This window comes from Macrosteles quadrilineatus, unplaced genomic scaffold (genome assembly GCF_028750875.1).
Source record: "Macrosteles quadrilineatus isolate MER2022 unplaced genomic scaffold, UCM_ALF_1.0 Scaffold_9__3_contigs__length_116548681, whole genome shotgun sequence".
NCBI classification, from domain to species: domain Eukaryota; kingdom Metazoa; phylum Arthropoda; class Insecta; order Hemiptera; family Cicadellidae; genus Macrosteles; species Macrosteles quadrilineatus.
In genome coordinates this window covers 37,279,551-37,296,180 of record NW_026542602.1, presented here as the reverse complement: position 1 = coordinate 37,296,180, position 16,630 = coordinate 37,279,551, and the positions used below count along the sequence as shown (strand labels likewise).

Genomic DNA, 16,630 nt, shown 5'->3' with positions numbered 1-16,630 from the left:
TTTATACGTAATAGTTTATACGTAATAGTTTAAACGTTTCTTCTGTAGCTTCACTCCTACTTATGGCTACTAATAATTTTCCATTCATATGAATTCGTATGTAGAACATATTATTTGTTATTCTTTTAATATTGACAATTAGGTGTAAAATTAGTTTTCGTCTACTATTTCATTTTTTATATTTTTTGCATTTACATTTAATAGTAGTATTTATTAATAAGTTTCTACGAACCTTTCTGTTACTTTTATTACTTTTTCTGTTACTTTTCTGTTACAGTGTGTATATTTAATCATTTATCATTTTAATTATTGAATTTCATTAATTTTACTTGTATACTAAATTTTGCTTCTTATTATTTTGTATTCAATATTTTTCATTCATATTTTAATTAGCATTTTATAGTTCAAACGTTCTTTCTAGAGCTTCACTCTTACTCTGTGGCTAATAATAATTTTCAATTCACATGAAATCGTATGTAAAACATGATATTTGATATTCTTTAATTATTGAAAGTTAGGTGTATAATTATTGCCTTATTTACCGCAGTGTGTGTATTTAATCATTTAGGAGTAGGATTAATTGTATTTTATTATTTTTAGTTTTATACCTACTTCTTTTAGCTAATGTATTGTATTATACTTTTTACATTCATATTTTAAATTGCACATACAAGGTATAAGGTTGTTTTAGTACTTGACAAAAATACACGTTTTGTACAAAAATACAGGGTTGTTTTTATTTTATACTAATAATTTTATATTTACATTCAAATGATGTAAAATGTATAATTTAATACAGTTTAATTAATGACAGGGTGTCTATTTTTCGTCTACTCTTTTGTATTTGATACACTAGCTGGAACCCGCGGGCTTTGCCCCGTTTAACTTCTTGATTTTCAAGATTATCTCGTTCGCATGGCTCAATCACGTCCTGGTTGAAGTTTGTTCGCTACGTTTACTCACCTTTAGGTTGGAGCTCGTTCGCTACGCTCACTCACCTTTAGGTTGGAGCTCGTTCGCTGCGCTCACTTGCCTTCGGGTTAGCTCGTTCGCTACGCTAACTCGCCTCCAGGTTGAAGTTAGTTCGCTACGCTCACTCACCTTTTGGTTGACATTAGCTGTTGTCATATGTAAAAGAAATAATAGTGCTGCACCCTGTTGGTAATCCTTGTAACTTTAATGCTATTGAACATCATAGAACAGAACCAACTTGTTTAATTGAAACAGCTGTTAAGATTCAATAATTCTATTTCTCATAAGGTTAACATGGGAAACTCCAGAGCCACCGGGGCGGAGCCCGAAAGGATTTTAGAGATAAGAATATACCTATATGTTAATCGGGAATGTGAGCTATCATCATGCCAAATTTCAGCCCAATCCGACCAGTATTTTTTGCGTTCACTTGTCACAAACATACATCCATACATCCATACATCCAAACTTTCTCATTTATAATATTAGTAGGATTTTGCAGTAACATTTTATAGTATTAGTTCTTATGTTAAAACTGCGTATGAACCCTTTTGGGACTTATGTTATTAACGGGTGTACATAAAATTTCATTAATTTTATTTATTCTTCTTTTTCCGACGCTTCGTAAATAATAAATAATATTCATCACTGAAAAAGCCATAATATATGTTTTCAGCGATTGGTATCGCCGTTGATTTTTTAACTGAATCGGGATTTTCGCCGTTGAATAGGGTGGACATTCGAATTACAGTATGTAAAAAGGTTGGAGCCGATTTCTCTTTAAATGATCAATGTTGAATAAACATTTTGTCAAAAAGTTTAAAATTTGAATGAGATGATGGCCTTATTTAAAAAATCATCCCCTCTTAGCTTTTGCTGCCAAAAGATGCTATAGCATATAGCAAGTTGTCCTATCTGTTTGGAGTTTTTTAAAGTTATGTGTTTGTGACAAAACTAGTCATTTAGCAGCGAAGACTGTAGGTGGCTAAATTCAACGATTTGCATTTTCACTCCAAAACTGGTTTTAACATTAACATTGGATTAGTATGTCTGCTACACTCCATTGTCAATGGTTTCACACAACCACTTCACTAAGACAGCTCGGTAGATTAAGATTCGTGTGGTTCAATCATTCACCATCTGAGAGTATGTTTAACGTTATTCTACAGAACACGTCCAACGAAAGATTTACTGTTGCTGGGCTTAGCTAGGTAATGAGCCGTGGTAACATATCGTCTGTCTGAAGACCAGATCCAGTTTCGCGACGATGAGAAGGTTAAGGTGGAAAGTTGCGATGGTCCAGAGAGAGTGGAGGATGGACCGGTTCATGTCCGGCGGTCCTCGGTCCAGTGGAGACGGCGGAATGGCGGACTGGACTATGCAGCAACGGGGGACGGGGAAACTGGATTTGTGGTAGTTTGGGACTTTAATTATCCAGCTTCCCCCAGTCGATCAGTCGATGTCATTTACCATAGAGACACTGCGGTTAAATAATATAGGAAAAAATATATATATTTTTAATGCTACGATAAAAATATGAAAGAGTATTTTGGGTGGTGTAGTAGCAAAAACCTTAAATCATTAAATCATCTGATGATATGAGTTTATTACCCACCAAGTATAAAGAACTTTTCTGGGGATAAAACGATTCTCTCTATTTCAGGATCGATTTATAACGTGTGCTACATTGCTGTACATTATCAGAACGGACGTTAAGTTTTAAGATCATATAGATCTCGAAACTGTTTTATGAAACAGCGTGATGGAATCGTAAACACTACGCTTTCATATGGGACTTGTTTTTAGCTCTTTAGCTGATCCATAGCAATAACAAATTTTAAGATTTGGGGTTTGACTTTGGGTGTTTAATTTAAAGGTGTTTTAGTAAACGTTATTGCGCTGTTCAAACCCTCCTGATGGGTTTCAACTGTGTCGGAAACCGCGATGTAGAAGATACACCGTTTCTAACCACTACAATGCGATGAATCTCTGATTCACCGGAACTACATCGAGGAAGTGGTCAGGTCACTTAGCTTAACAGTCCGTTTGAACATTTGGTGAAATCGGTAATGAGCTAAACTACTCACTTGGTACTGCAATTCACACAATTTCTAGTTCCTGAAAGTACTGCTAATTTTTAACGAAACATGGGTAAAGGCAAGAAACCAGCCATTTAACATCCAGAATGTACAGCATTTCTTCCTTATGGTCATTATAAACCTCAGATGCCAATGACAATTAACTGTGTATGGTTTTTAATGTGGTGATGCAATACTTTTCGAAAAGAGATTTTTTTATGTTGACTGGAATGGATTTATTAAAGAATTCTGAATAATTCAGTTATTGGCCTCGAACCTAGTACTCAGTTAAACTCAACAAACTTATGGAAAAGTCTTTACTTATTGCAATATCAAGACTCCAAACACAACCACAACCTCTTCATCTCTTAAACTGCCTCCTAGCCTATATCTGACAGATGTAGTAGCCTACCTTACCGCAAATACCAACTCAGACAATATCACACGTTCGTTTCAGACATTGAAGTTCTTTTTATAAAGTGTCCACAAAAATGTTTGATTTAAATTATTTTTGCGAGGTATTTTTTCTTTGCGAATTCGATTATTGCCCACGATCATCAAAGATTGACTGACGATCGTAATGAGCCAATTTTAGCACATCTTGGAAGAAAGAAAAATACTGAATACGACTTGCATACAGAGTTGCATACACAACTACAAATCTGTGCAACTGCCTATATCCGACAGTAGTCCTATATACCGTCCTGTCCTACGTCTGGCAGTGATGTCGCGTGCTCGTTCTCAATGTTCGTGCGAGCATCTTCCGTCCGCCGGAAACAGTCATCTCAACTGTCACGACTTCCGGCAAAGTGGACTGGACAAGTCTAGTGGCACTTGATTGTACATTATGTATACGACAGTGATGTATGAAATTGTACTTGAACCGACAGCGAAAATGACATGATTGCGTCACTTTTCCAAAGTACTCAAGGACCAGCATTTCATAAGTGAGCAGCAAACGATGCGGTTTGTTGATTTCTTATTTAAAAATCATTAACAATTGGCCAATGTTAAGTCGATATTAAAAATGTTAACAAAATATTTAGGTAAAACAGTAGTTTTTTCGATACAAACAATTTAATATCAGGAGGTCCCTCGTGTGTTGTGTTTATACTGCGCTCTCTGGTTGTTTGATTAGCTGGTCCGTTCTGCGCTCGGGAAGTTTGAAGACGAAAACATGATCAAACTCATTTGCAAAATTTAATATTTTTAAACAGTTTAATCACAAAATGTTTGTATTGGGTATTTGGCTAAATAACCCACTACGGTATATGGTTTCCTAGTCTTCACTGAATTATTGAGCATTATAATATAACTGGTCAGTTACCTCTAAAACTGATGTCTTAGAGCCTATGAAGTAAGGTACTTCTCTGTGGAGCCTAGATTCTTTTGTAATGTAAAAGTCAGAGTTCATTATTTAATTTAGAGGTTTAAGATTCATTTATAGCGGTGACTTGATGAAGTTGACATGGTCTGAGGGCTATTTATGAAATTTTGCATTCGCAACTTACACAATTTGGTTATCTCACTGTCCTGTCTAGTAGTTAGAGGTATTATGTCCTCAAGGTTCTAATCCCAACAATCACCAAAGATTTTTAGCTCATGAATATGAGCCAGTGCGATGCGTAGATAAAACCTTAAACCTTACACGTCCACCTATTAATTATAGTCCTTTTAAGGCTGGCAAACTTACCCATCTTTAGAGAACCTCCAACCAAAATCCATACAATACAATACCATTGTTCAATAAACCCATAGAAAGTTCCGTAGGCAGTGACCCAGATGGTGTTTGGTTTGTAGAGGAAGATCTAACCATTACCTTCCTGACAGACCGACGGAGGGCGCTGAACCTTCCAGCTCCATCTACAGCTCCAGCGATAGTTAGGACAACAACTGGAGCGCGTTCTCCAGCGATGTAGGCTGGAGTGCTACTTCCCCAGTAGAACCAATCCCCAGCTGGACCAGGACAATGGGGTTGAATTGAAATCGGTGTTTGTTTAGTTGTTCAGTGAGTTGATTGAGGTAGAACCATTCATTGTTCGAGCGATGTTCTTTATTGTGATCAATGTTCTAGTTTCTTCCTTTCAATTAATCGATATTGAATACAAATATTGAAGATTGATTGATTGATTGATTAACTACGATACCAATACAACAGGGTAAGCACGGTATGGATCATAAACATAAACACATGACGTCATTGGCCCGAATGCCTAGACTATAGCTGTAACAGCTGGTTTGACAGTTCCATCTTCTTCTTCTATCTATATAAATAAAATTAGAGTTTTGTCTGTACATTGCTCAGAATCATACATTTTTAGGTTATTTTTACGTTTTATACATTAAAGAAGCCGAAACAAGTCTCATCTAAATTTCTGTCTGTCTGTCTGTCTGTCTGACACACTCAAGATGGTATTTTACGCAATCTTATCCAGGAAAACGAGAGTACCTATCAAGACCCAAGTCATTTTAATGTATTCACTGGATTGGCGAGAGTGTCTTTAGCCATTAAAATATGGTCTCACTACTTTGTAATTAAAATTACGGCCGTTCAAAAATGTAGTTTTGTGCGATTTTTGTCAAGTTTTCTTCCAATTTGTATCACATAATCATCTATGAAACAACGAACAGCTGTTCGGATCAAGATTATTTTTTCTAGCTGTCACTGAAATGTTTACAAATGTTGTTTACAAACACCACAACCATTTCCGATCACGTTTTGAAGGAAAATCCCATCCAAGTGAGATTAAAAACGTTTTTATTACATAAAGGATTTAATTAATCGCAAGTGGAATAATATAGTGTAACCGTAAATTAAATAACTAGGCATCATCCAGGTCAGGAACCAGAAATATGTGTATAAAATTGTTTTGGAGTTTTGATAACCAGAATAAAGACATTGAATCAAGATTGAATCAGTGTTGTATACGGCTGGGAAACTTAAATTTACTAACGACCGTCGCCAATAGCTTAGAAACAATGTTCCACTCATTGACGGCTCTTCAATGGCGGTTGTGTAAAGTGTAAAGCAAAAAATCACAACTGCAGTGGGTGATTGTAACAGAGGTTTACGGATGATGCTGAACTCGATTTTCCAATGTGTCACTTTCTGTTCCTACCATTGACTATATAAAGTCAATAGTTCCTACTCACCGTGTGATGCAATCGCTGGACCATACAGCCAATAGGCCCATAGCCCTTCTCTTGGGTACGTGTGGTACGTATGCTTACCCAATTATTTATAACAACCCTTTCGACAACGATCCTTGATACCGGTACTTTTCCATAGAATACACGGCCTACCTAGGTACTTAAGAAATAAAATTATAAACGTCCAAAAACCCAACGTTGTGTGATTTTTGTCACATTTCCTTATAATGTTAATATATATACCAGCAACCATTGTTTAGAGAATACGTAATCTATTAAATAACAGAAAGTTATGTTGTATAAGGTTTTTTTTTCAAACTGACACCGATAAGTTTACATTAAGAGTTGTGTACAAATAAAGCAATTAATGGGAAATAACTTTGATTGCCGATAACTTTAATTACGAGAAAATCCAAAACCAAGAGATCAATAACCTTGATTAACGCATATAATTGGTCGGCTGTACTACAGTTCTTAACTGTAAACGTTGGTTTTTGGTACGGTACTGGTTCTTTTCCTTTTAACCTTTAGTAGCAGCAAGAATCATTTTTACGTACCAACACATCACATTAATTTACAAATTAGTTATCGTTGGCGTTGCGCCTTATTTATTACAGGCGTAGGCCTATTCAATTTAATTGATGTCTTAACTGTATAATTTTTGCTTTTTCTGTCTGGATTCCAAAATGTTATGCTAAGAAAACTATAACGCATTTTAGTAAAACATTTATTCAGCAAACCATCATGAATTGTTCAAACACTTTGAACGTTGTTTATGTATCAATAGTTCGTGGCCTATTTTGGTAATTTTTATTACAAATTACCAATCTAAATCGTCTACAGTAGGCCTACTGTACTTCATTTCATATAGCAAACCGATTCAGATAGCATTTCGACAGAATTTCGAGTCATCTCCGGTCCAAGCAAATATAAATTGTTATGATCAAATGTTATGGCATTAACAAAGATTTCAAGTACTAATTTTATATGTACCTTTTTATGCTTAAAGCGTAGCAGATTCCCTAATTAAGTTCGGTATTTTTGTGTGTATGTATGATGGTAACGCATTAATGTCCTTGTTTCTCAATGTTTCACGGAAAGGACAAGAGCGCCTTGATAATGAAAATGTCAACCCGAATAAAGTGCTAAATTAAGAGGTTGAGGTAGTACCTTAAATACTTTTAACCATTATGTTATAGTCCTTTAAATTCTGAACAAAATTGTACAAATCCCATTTCCGTATATTTACTCTCACCGCTTACACATGATAAAGGTTGTTGACAAACTTATGGGAGAAAGTATGTGTCAGAATGCTGATACCGTTTATTTAGTTTAATCATTGGATATAACATATGGACCAACAAGATCCGGGTGACATTTAATTGCGAAGCATTAGTTTTGGCTTGAAACTGTCAGATACTGTATTTGCGAAGGAATAGTTTTGTCAGCATATCTGAAAGTATGCAAACCAACTGCTGTGCTTTATATAAGAAGGGTTTAACTGACTATGATAAGATCCCCGTGCGTAGAACGGGCACACAGCTAGTTTAAATAATAAAATATTTTTTTCACCACACTAATGATGTTTTTAGCTGTTTTACATACGTTAATTGGTGGCTGAAAGTTACGTTTTGCTGGCCATGCCAGCTGTCATCTTGGAGACCGAGCGGGTTTTTACATCACTAGGGCCGCAAAATCAGCTGTTCGCGTACTTACCTAAAACATGAATGCATAAATACACAATCAGTATCCACAGCTTTGCAGTAGACTTGTTATATTGTCACCGCTGCATAGCAACTATTTATTATTATTTTTGCTGATTCCTCAAGTTATTTCTTCACATAACCATCAAAGTGTTGACTGTTAGTGTGCATTATTATTGTGGTGAAAAGTGGTAATAGGGTATAATGTACCACGGACCAAAATGGCTTTGCAGCTCTCAATCGTTTTAAACCTCATTTTTGGCCCTAGGTACAAAATATACTATTACTTTCGGACCAGTGACATTATTTGTTTATTTGTATGATCCATACCGTTTCTGTCTAATATTTGTGAGTGAGGGTATTTAGTTTAAGGGATGAAAAATGAGATTATCGCTTTGTTACTAACTAAGATCAACTGGTTACTTACAGTTTAAAATAAATAAATACTTCGCAAACATTTTTTTTTTATATTTGCCAGTCCACATGCATTTAAAAGACCTGTGCATACAACGTATCAAGGAAAGCAAGAGGTGAACCAATATAGTACTGTACAATAATAAAACTGTACCTACTAATAACCACACACGACATCGCTTTCTTGGGTTTGCAGTGTCACGTTAACTGCCCTCATAAAGACCATGTTATATATTTTATTCATGTTGAAGCCTTCCGGAATTGGCAATCAATTATAGGTACCTTAACGTCCGCAATTCCTTTGTCTGGACGTCAAGGTACGTAACAGTTTTTGTATATAGTTTAGCAGCAAACAAAAATATTATTCATTGGGCTTAAACGAGATTATAATCGTGTTCGTTTTTTGCACAGATTGAAAAATTTGCGAGGCTCTACTTTAAATTTGATGTGGTATATTTTTGTATCCATAGAAAGTGCTTCGCTATTAACTTATTTAGCGATACTACAAAACGGCAGATTTATAAGGTATTATGGAGTAATGAATTAAATTTATGGTAAAGTCAAACTATAAAGTCCGTAACAACGTATTGTACACTAATGATGTAACTAGAATGGGATAAGTTATTCGCAGGACAACTTTCACTAGATTTTGTAAAATTGTTTACGCTTCGTACATAATCGGTGACTTGAGTAGAACTTACTTACTTTCCACTACTTTCATGACTCTAGCCTACTAAATCCTCAAGTACCACCATAAATATCAAATTATAAATCTGACACAGTATAAAACATAAAATACTTTATATCACATGTCAGGCTTTGTTACTCTCCTTTACTATGAAAAATTGAAAAGTAATAGTCAATTTAACTTATTACTGTCGGTTCTCTCATAAAGTGTTATATATACAATGTATTCTATACTCAGCCTAACCTAACCTATGTCCAGTATATACAGTACGGTAGGCTAAGTTTATTGGTTGGTGTCAGGTGTATGCGACTCTTTTTCTCGATATGTGTTCGTGGAGGACAGATGGATATCTTGCTAGCTATATCCCTTTATTGTTAGAAGTATCCAAAATGGTGTTCAGCACAAAATAATAAACAAGCAAAAATAGCAGCTCAATGTTAAGCTTTTTTAATGGCAACTAAGGTGGAATTTGTGCGGGAATCAAATCGCGTTTGAGACGAATGAGTTCAAAACCCTCAGATGTTTCTGATAGTCATTCCCATTTACTGGCAATAATTCTCACCGGTTGCGAAAATACATAGTTTATTCGTGATCAATACATCTCGTAAATCAAAAGTTCAATTCCGAATCGGATTACTATGTAACGGATAGCACATACAATATCCATTGTCTGGGCCGATAGCCTATTGGACTGAACTAACTGAAACTGATGGAATTGTGAACCCAATAGAATAGACTAATGGGTGGATGGTGGATTACATGGAATGATGAACAGTTAAATGCGTGCATTAGTTTGTTGATTGTTCTATTTAATTGCATACTAAACCTATAAAATTATCTATGACCAAACGTCTTCTAATGGATTAGTTGTTTATAGATTGATGATTGAGATGGATTAGATAAAATATAACTCGGGACGAGGACCAAAGTATTTGTGCACTAATGAATGGATAAACTGAGTGACTGATGGATTTATGGATCCATGGACCACCAGACTGATGGATTGGACTATTAACTAACGGACAGATGACTTACTTTCCAGTCCATTGCAGTACATAACAGCTTTCAAACTGCTTCGGTCGATTCGGCTAGGAAGAGTTACAATTGAGCTGAAACGCCTACTGTTGAGAAAATGGCATCAAATAACCGGAAAAGTGTTGGAAATATCGACCGATTATCCCACGTTTTAGGATGAAACATCCAAATTGTATCCACCTTTATATTTACAAAGGTCCTTTATACTTACATAGGTAGTTACATATAACTATTTGAATTGGACATAGCCTACTTTATGCAAGGGGATTTCTATATAATCATAACCCTTTTGGCTGAATACGTATGTGTGGTTGTTCTTGAGCGCACTGGTGTCTACTTAATGTTTTACCTTATTTAACGTTAATTTTAGTTTGTTCTTCAATCTTTTGTTACAATAACCGTGGTCAAACAGTTTACAAACGTACTGTTGTGTAATAGAAATTTTTAGTCTTAACAGGAAGCACATAATAAAAACAATACTCCCTTCATATGAAAGAGATAGAGCTATAATATTTCTGTCTACATAGCTAATCGATTTGGATAATCTATTTGCTTTATACAATACAGATTGAATGTTGGGTTTCTCTGCAACATATATTTTTCGCCCATCCCAATAAATCAAATTTTATTTTCTCCTCCTATACATAGTACCCCCCCCCTTGTAGAAAATCGGGGTAAAATTGGAAAACCGGGAGTTTCCCGTAAACAACAAAACTTTGCTTTTAAAATGCTTACGATTCGTATTAAGAACTTAAAGTGAAAAATGCCCAAACAAAAGTGAAAATTATGACTGAAGAGATACTTACTTATAAAAATAAAATACTTTTGAGAATTGTTTTACATAACTTGTTTGATTTTTACTTTCAAATCAGAATAAAGTTAATATAAATGCATTACTTTAAAGTTCCTCATTTTCCAAATGTAGGGAATAAGTAGGAAGGAAAACTATCTATTACAAATTTTTAACATGACAGTTAGTATATACTTGAAAACATTTATTTTAGAAGTATTAAGAAGCATTGCAATTAATATTTCAATACGAAATATTACGTAAGTATCCTGGTTATATTGCAGAAATACATAAAAAAACGGGTTTAGTAACTATGGTTAAACCTTGATAGCACTTGTAATATTTTTGCACTCCTTCATTTTAAGAAATGTGACTACCATACATAGACGTTGCAGTGATGGTGTCTTTTAACTGCAGGCGTTTTCTTGGGGAATCTCAAATGTCAACACTTTTTTCATCAAGAAACTAAATTTTTAACCACAATTTTGCAGAAATCTTTGATTTTTGTTAGACCTAGACAATTCATTCCCATGTTTGTTTATTTATTTGTATTATACTTTGTTTAAACAAATATGATCTTTTATATGTAAATAATGATGTTATTTGTGTAGCGTACATCTTTCTGAAACAGTGTTTTTATTTTTTTTATATCCGCAACATAATATATTATCTGTGCCTATTTACCATCACAGACTATAGAACCAATTAATGGTCTATAGTCCGTGATACCATTTAAAACTACATCACATCTCTTCTTTTTTAATAAAATTATCACCCACCTATGTTTAATGATTTTATTGATCATGTTATATCATGTCATATACATGTATGTAGGTTTATTGATTATAAATTGATACCGGTAATTACTTTCATTAAAAAAATAAGTGATCAAATTTCTCTTTTGGTGAATTAACGTTATTAGAAGGCCTTTATGCCTTTTACGATGTAGTCATATTGAAGTATTAACTCAACGTACAAAAAAAAAAAAACAAATCATTACATCATCACCCAAGAGGGTGTTGAGCCCGGTGCAGTTGGTAGGCATGGCGCATGCTGTGCCCCAGTATCCGTTTTGGACTCCTGGGAGCTGGGACGATATGGATATGAATATGACAAGAGGGAGATGTAGAACTCCACAACTATATATAAGACATTGATATCGAGAGCTAGTCTTCGTCTGGGAGCATCAAGGAAAGAAGACGTGTACGGACACAGTGATTGAGCCGCCCAGAGCTCCAAAGACAGAAGTAGTAGAGGACTGAGAGACCGAGTGGATAGGAAGAATCCAGCGTGGAGAACCTGAACCTACATTGAAAAACGATACAGGAAAAAAGGATCTGGAGACAAGCCTCTGCAGTCGAAAGACGAAGGACCACCTAACAAATCTTTTGCTAGTCGTATTTAGAATTGAAAATAACAGTGTATGTTGTGTAGATCTGAGATCAAAAACATGTGTGTCAGCCAATGAGAGAGTCCTGAAAACCTTGATAAGATTGTGCTATGGCTATGGTCAGTCTAGAATCAGGACCACCTTATCAGCTTTAAAACATCCCATCCCAATTTCGAAGTGTTACCAAAAAATTAAATAGAGTTGAATTTGAGCTACAGACAGAATGTGCTGATATCAAAATTAGTGATTTCAGTGTACTCATTGTAAACCATTGTAAACCAACTCATTGTAAACCATCACAGTAAGGAAAACATAATTTTGACATTAGATTACTATTTTAAGAGGCTCATTCAACTACAGTATTATAATAGATTTGAATAACAAATTTGCTACAATTAGTCCATATAAATGGGATTTCTATTATCTACTATCTATGGGATTCTATGTATCTAAAAGCCAATGGCTCATGCACATCATATTCTTGATATCAATCCGGAATTATTAAACAATCAGCAAAAGCCTATGGTGTAAAAATAAATACAATTTACAATAATACACAAACAATCGATTTAATCATTTAGCCACAAGTTCTTCAGGTACTACTTCGTCTGCTGGAGTCGAGGAGTCCTCCTCTACAGGTAGAACTGTTGTGAGATCTGATAAATCGTCTAGCTCAGAAACTCCTTCACTGCCACTCTCCACCTCCACCGCGGGTACAACCTCGTCCTGAGGGGCCGCTAGTGTCTCGATGACCAATAGCGCAACTAGAGACAGGATCACCTGGAACATACAATTCTCATTAGTTTTGCTAAACTACTTCTTTACCAACATCGTACCTGTTATTAAATTACCTGAAAGCACAAAAAATATCTAAAATGACACTTGTAATAATATATTTACACTTATACTGTTTAGCCTACTCACAAGACGGTAAATACATATAAAAGATAGTAATCGATTTTGATTGGACCCTAATCATCATCAGACCCAATAGGTGAATAACTGTCTTGAGAGTAAACAGTATAAAGTGTAAATATATTATTAGAAGTGTTATTCGACGCATTTTTTGTGCTTTCAAGATTAGTTTTGCTTAAGAGATTAACGTGTTGCGGCATGTTGTAGGAAGGATAAGAGAGGTGGAAATAAAATCTAAGATATATTTAAACTGAAATTGGAGAAATTATTATTGCCAATCAATTAAATTAGAACTGGATTTAACTGACATTTTTTACATTTTTTCAAAATGAAGGATGTTTGTAAATAAAATAGAGTCAGATGCCCTGTGTAGCTTTGTTGCTTTAATACTGTGCATGATAAGCTGTTCCTTAAAATGGGACAATAGGACCATTTATTTGAACACGGGATAAAACATTATAAATTACAGAATACAGATAGGCAGAAGGTCTCAGCCTAATGATCGCAAAGGTCCAGTTCAATTCAATTCTTTGACATCACACACACATTAATTGGTGTAGTTTTTTACCTGTATGGAATGAGGGGTGAATAGTGTGAGTTGATGATCTATGTAAATTTTTACCTACTACTTCAGACTGTGTATTTAGCCAGTACCATTTATTAAACAGCCATTAGGAATGGGTCCAGTTTCTGACCTTGGAAAATAAATTTAAACATACATTTTGTCTTAAAAAACATTACGGTGATTTTTGGACACAGTTATAGTATACCAATTAGTATAAATTACCGTTCAAAAGTAATTGTAACTTATGTGATTTTCCTTTAGCCATAAAATTTAAAAAATTGGATTATAGAAAGTTTCACCAATTTTTGTTGAAGTTTAAATTTTTGGTTTTTATAATTCCAAACAGAATACAACCCAAATTGCTGTAAAAAATACGGTTCTAGAGTTATCAAAATTTTTTTTGAGAAAAACAAATTTTTACCCCATAAACCCCCCATCAACCCAACCCGTTCACATGGTTCAATCATGCTGGTTCAGGAACTCATTCTGTTTATCCAGTCTTCAAGCCAAGTTTCACCAAAATCGGACCAAAATTACCTGAGTTACCACTTCCTCAGACGTATATAATATATGCACACACACAGTAGCCTATACATATACAGGGTGCTCAAAAAAGGTGGGGACATAATTTACTTAATGATTCCTTGGGTCAAAATAAAGAGAAAATCCAGAATACATTTTTTTCCAAAATCACTTCGTTAACCAGATATCTGCCATTTTGTATTTTTTACATAATCATTTTTATCTTTGAATTTTTTCAACCGATCTTTATGAAACTTCTTGGTATGTATAATAAGGTTGAAGGTTAAAGTATAATAAAGTTAAGGTAGAAGAGGCCCATGTTAGAAAAAAATCATCTTGATTCAACGTAAAATTTCAAAATTGCGGCCATTTAATTTTTTTAAACTTAAATTACACAAAAAAAGCTGATTTTATGGAAAAATGTCATGTACGCGACTTTTATTAGTCATTTTTTTATTCCCTATCAAACGGTACCAAGTTCAAAAAGATCGAATAAGAAATAGCTGAAAGATTACGATTTTTATTTGTAAAATTGGGTATAGAATAAGGCTAAGATAGTCTGGTTTGCCCCACTTAGTACCGTTTGATAGGGAATTAAAAATGCTAAATAAAAGTGTAAAATGACATTTTTTCATACAATCAGTCGTTTTTGAGCCATTTTAGTTTAAAAAATTAAAAGGGCCGCCATTTTGAAATTTTAAGTTAAATCAAGATGGGTTGAATTTTTGTCTAACATGGGTGGCCTCTACATACAAAGTTTCATAAAGATTGGTTGAAAAATTTAAAGATAAAAATGTTTATGTAAAAAAGGCAGATATCTGGTTAACAAAGCAAATTTTGGAAAAAAATGTTATTCTTGATTTTCTCTTTATTTTGATCCAAGGAATCACTACATAAATTGTTTCCCCACCTTTTTGAGCGCCCTGTATAAAGATTTGAACGAATGATGATTTGAAACGAAGTGTAAAAAGATTTGACTGAAAACACTAAAAACTATCAAAAATATTTTTATCACAAAACTATAAAGTTTTTTAGATTGTTTAAAACTTTTGATTACTAAAAATTTTGTATACCCTATTTTGGTGTAGAATCGGATTTAGTAGTCTTGATTCAGACTTTAATAATTGATGAAACTACTGTTGAATAAAATACAAACTTAAAAAGTCAATTTTTTTAAAATAAAAAATAGTTTCTGTACCTGTAAATGATTATTTATATTTTCATAAATTTTAACATATAGAAAACTTAGTAAAAAAATAAAAAAAGAATATACACTTATAGTCATTACACGTATTTCTTATTACAAGATAAGGAAATGAAATAATCTTAGCACTATAAATCTTGTGTACTCACCAGCTTCATGGTTCGCAGGGTTGTGTCGGACTGTGAATGAAGGAAAACAGAAGAACTGCCTCTATAATCATCCAAGACCTGTTTGGTTTTATTTATACAAACAAATTACACTTATATAAGCCTGCATGAAGTATGATTATGAAAAACACCTCAGTCCAATTACAGCTAGGAAATAATGGCAGGATGAGGTCTGTTGGTGTGGGAATACCACGAACCATTAATTTCATTACAATCATGTCCAAGCTCATGTACGCACTTGCTACTCCTTGGAATATGAGCTCATATACAGGTACACAATTATGTACTACTTTTGATGCAAGGACAATTTTTTTTTAAGAATACAAATTGTTTAATTGAATGATTAAATTATATTTTATTTTGCCGAATTAAAAATATATATTATTAACATGGAATTTATGAAGAGACACACAACACCTAAACAACTAAAGTGCTAGAAGCAAAGTAACTGACAAATAACATGCTCAGACAATGGGTTTATTTTGAAGGGAACACAAAATGTTGTCCTTATTGATCATTTGTTTTATCACTACTACCTGGTATTACTTATTATCTGTAGTGATGTATCTGTATGTATGTGTATCTGTACTGTGTCATGGTGGAAGGAAAATACATAGGTGTACTATTCCCGTCATATTCTGACGTCACTTGGATTGCAAACAAAAGATCATCTGATTGTAACTGTCAAATTAGTATGTATTTGTTTTGATTTAATTGTCATTGTTTTTTTTATAAACACACATTATACAAACAATTACAGCCAAATCAAAACAAATACATATACTGATTTGACAGTTTCAATCAGGTGATCTTTTGTTTGCAATCCGAGTGAAACATGATGGGAATAGCACACCTATGTATTTTCCTTCCACCATGGTACTGTTGTATTGTGAGACCATATTTTCTTTCAAAATTTGTATTTGAATGTCAATATTTTTTCGCTGTTGCTATAATAAATCATATGATATGATAATCATGTTAGTAATTTTTTATAAACACAAGAAAATATACTTCTAGAGGAAGAACTTCAGACGTTA

General features: G+C 34.0%; 1 long non-coding RNA gene across 1 annotated transcript; it reads right to left on the bottom strand.

Moving 5' to 3' along the window:
• Positions 1-12,763: 12,763 nt before the first annotated feature.
• Positions 12,764-15,729, bottom strand: LOC129004426 (uncharacterized). Its single transcript, XR_008491707.1, has 2 exons — positions 15,576-15,729; positions 12,764-13,000 (listed from the first exon to the last, which is right to left on the bottom strand). It is a non-coding gene; the product is annotated as an uncharacterized LOC129004426 (long non-coding RNA).
• Between the last annotated feature and the right edge of the window lie 901 nt (positions 15,730-16,630).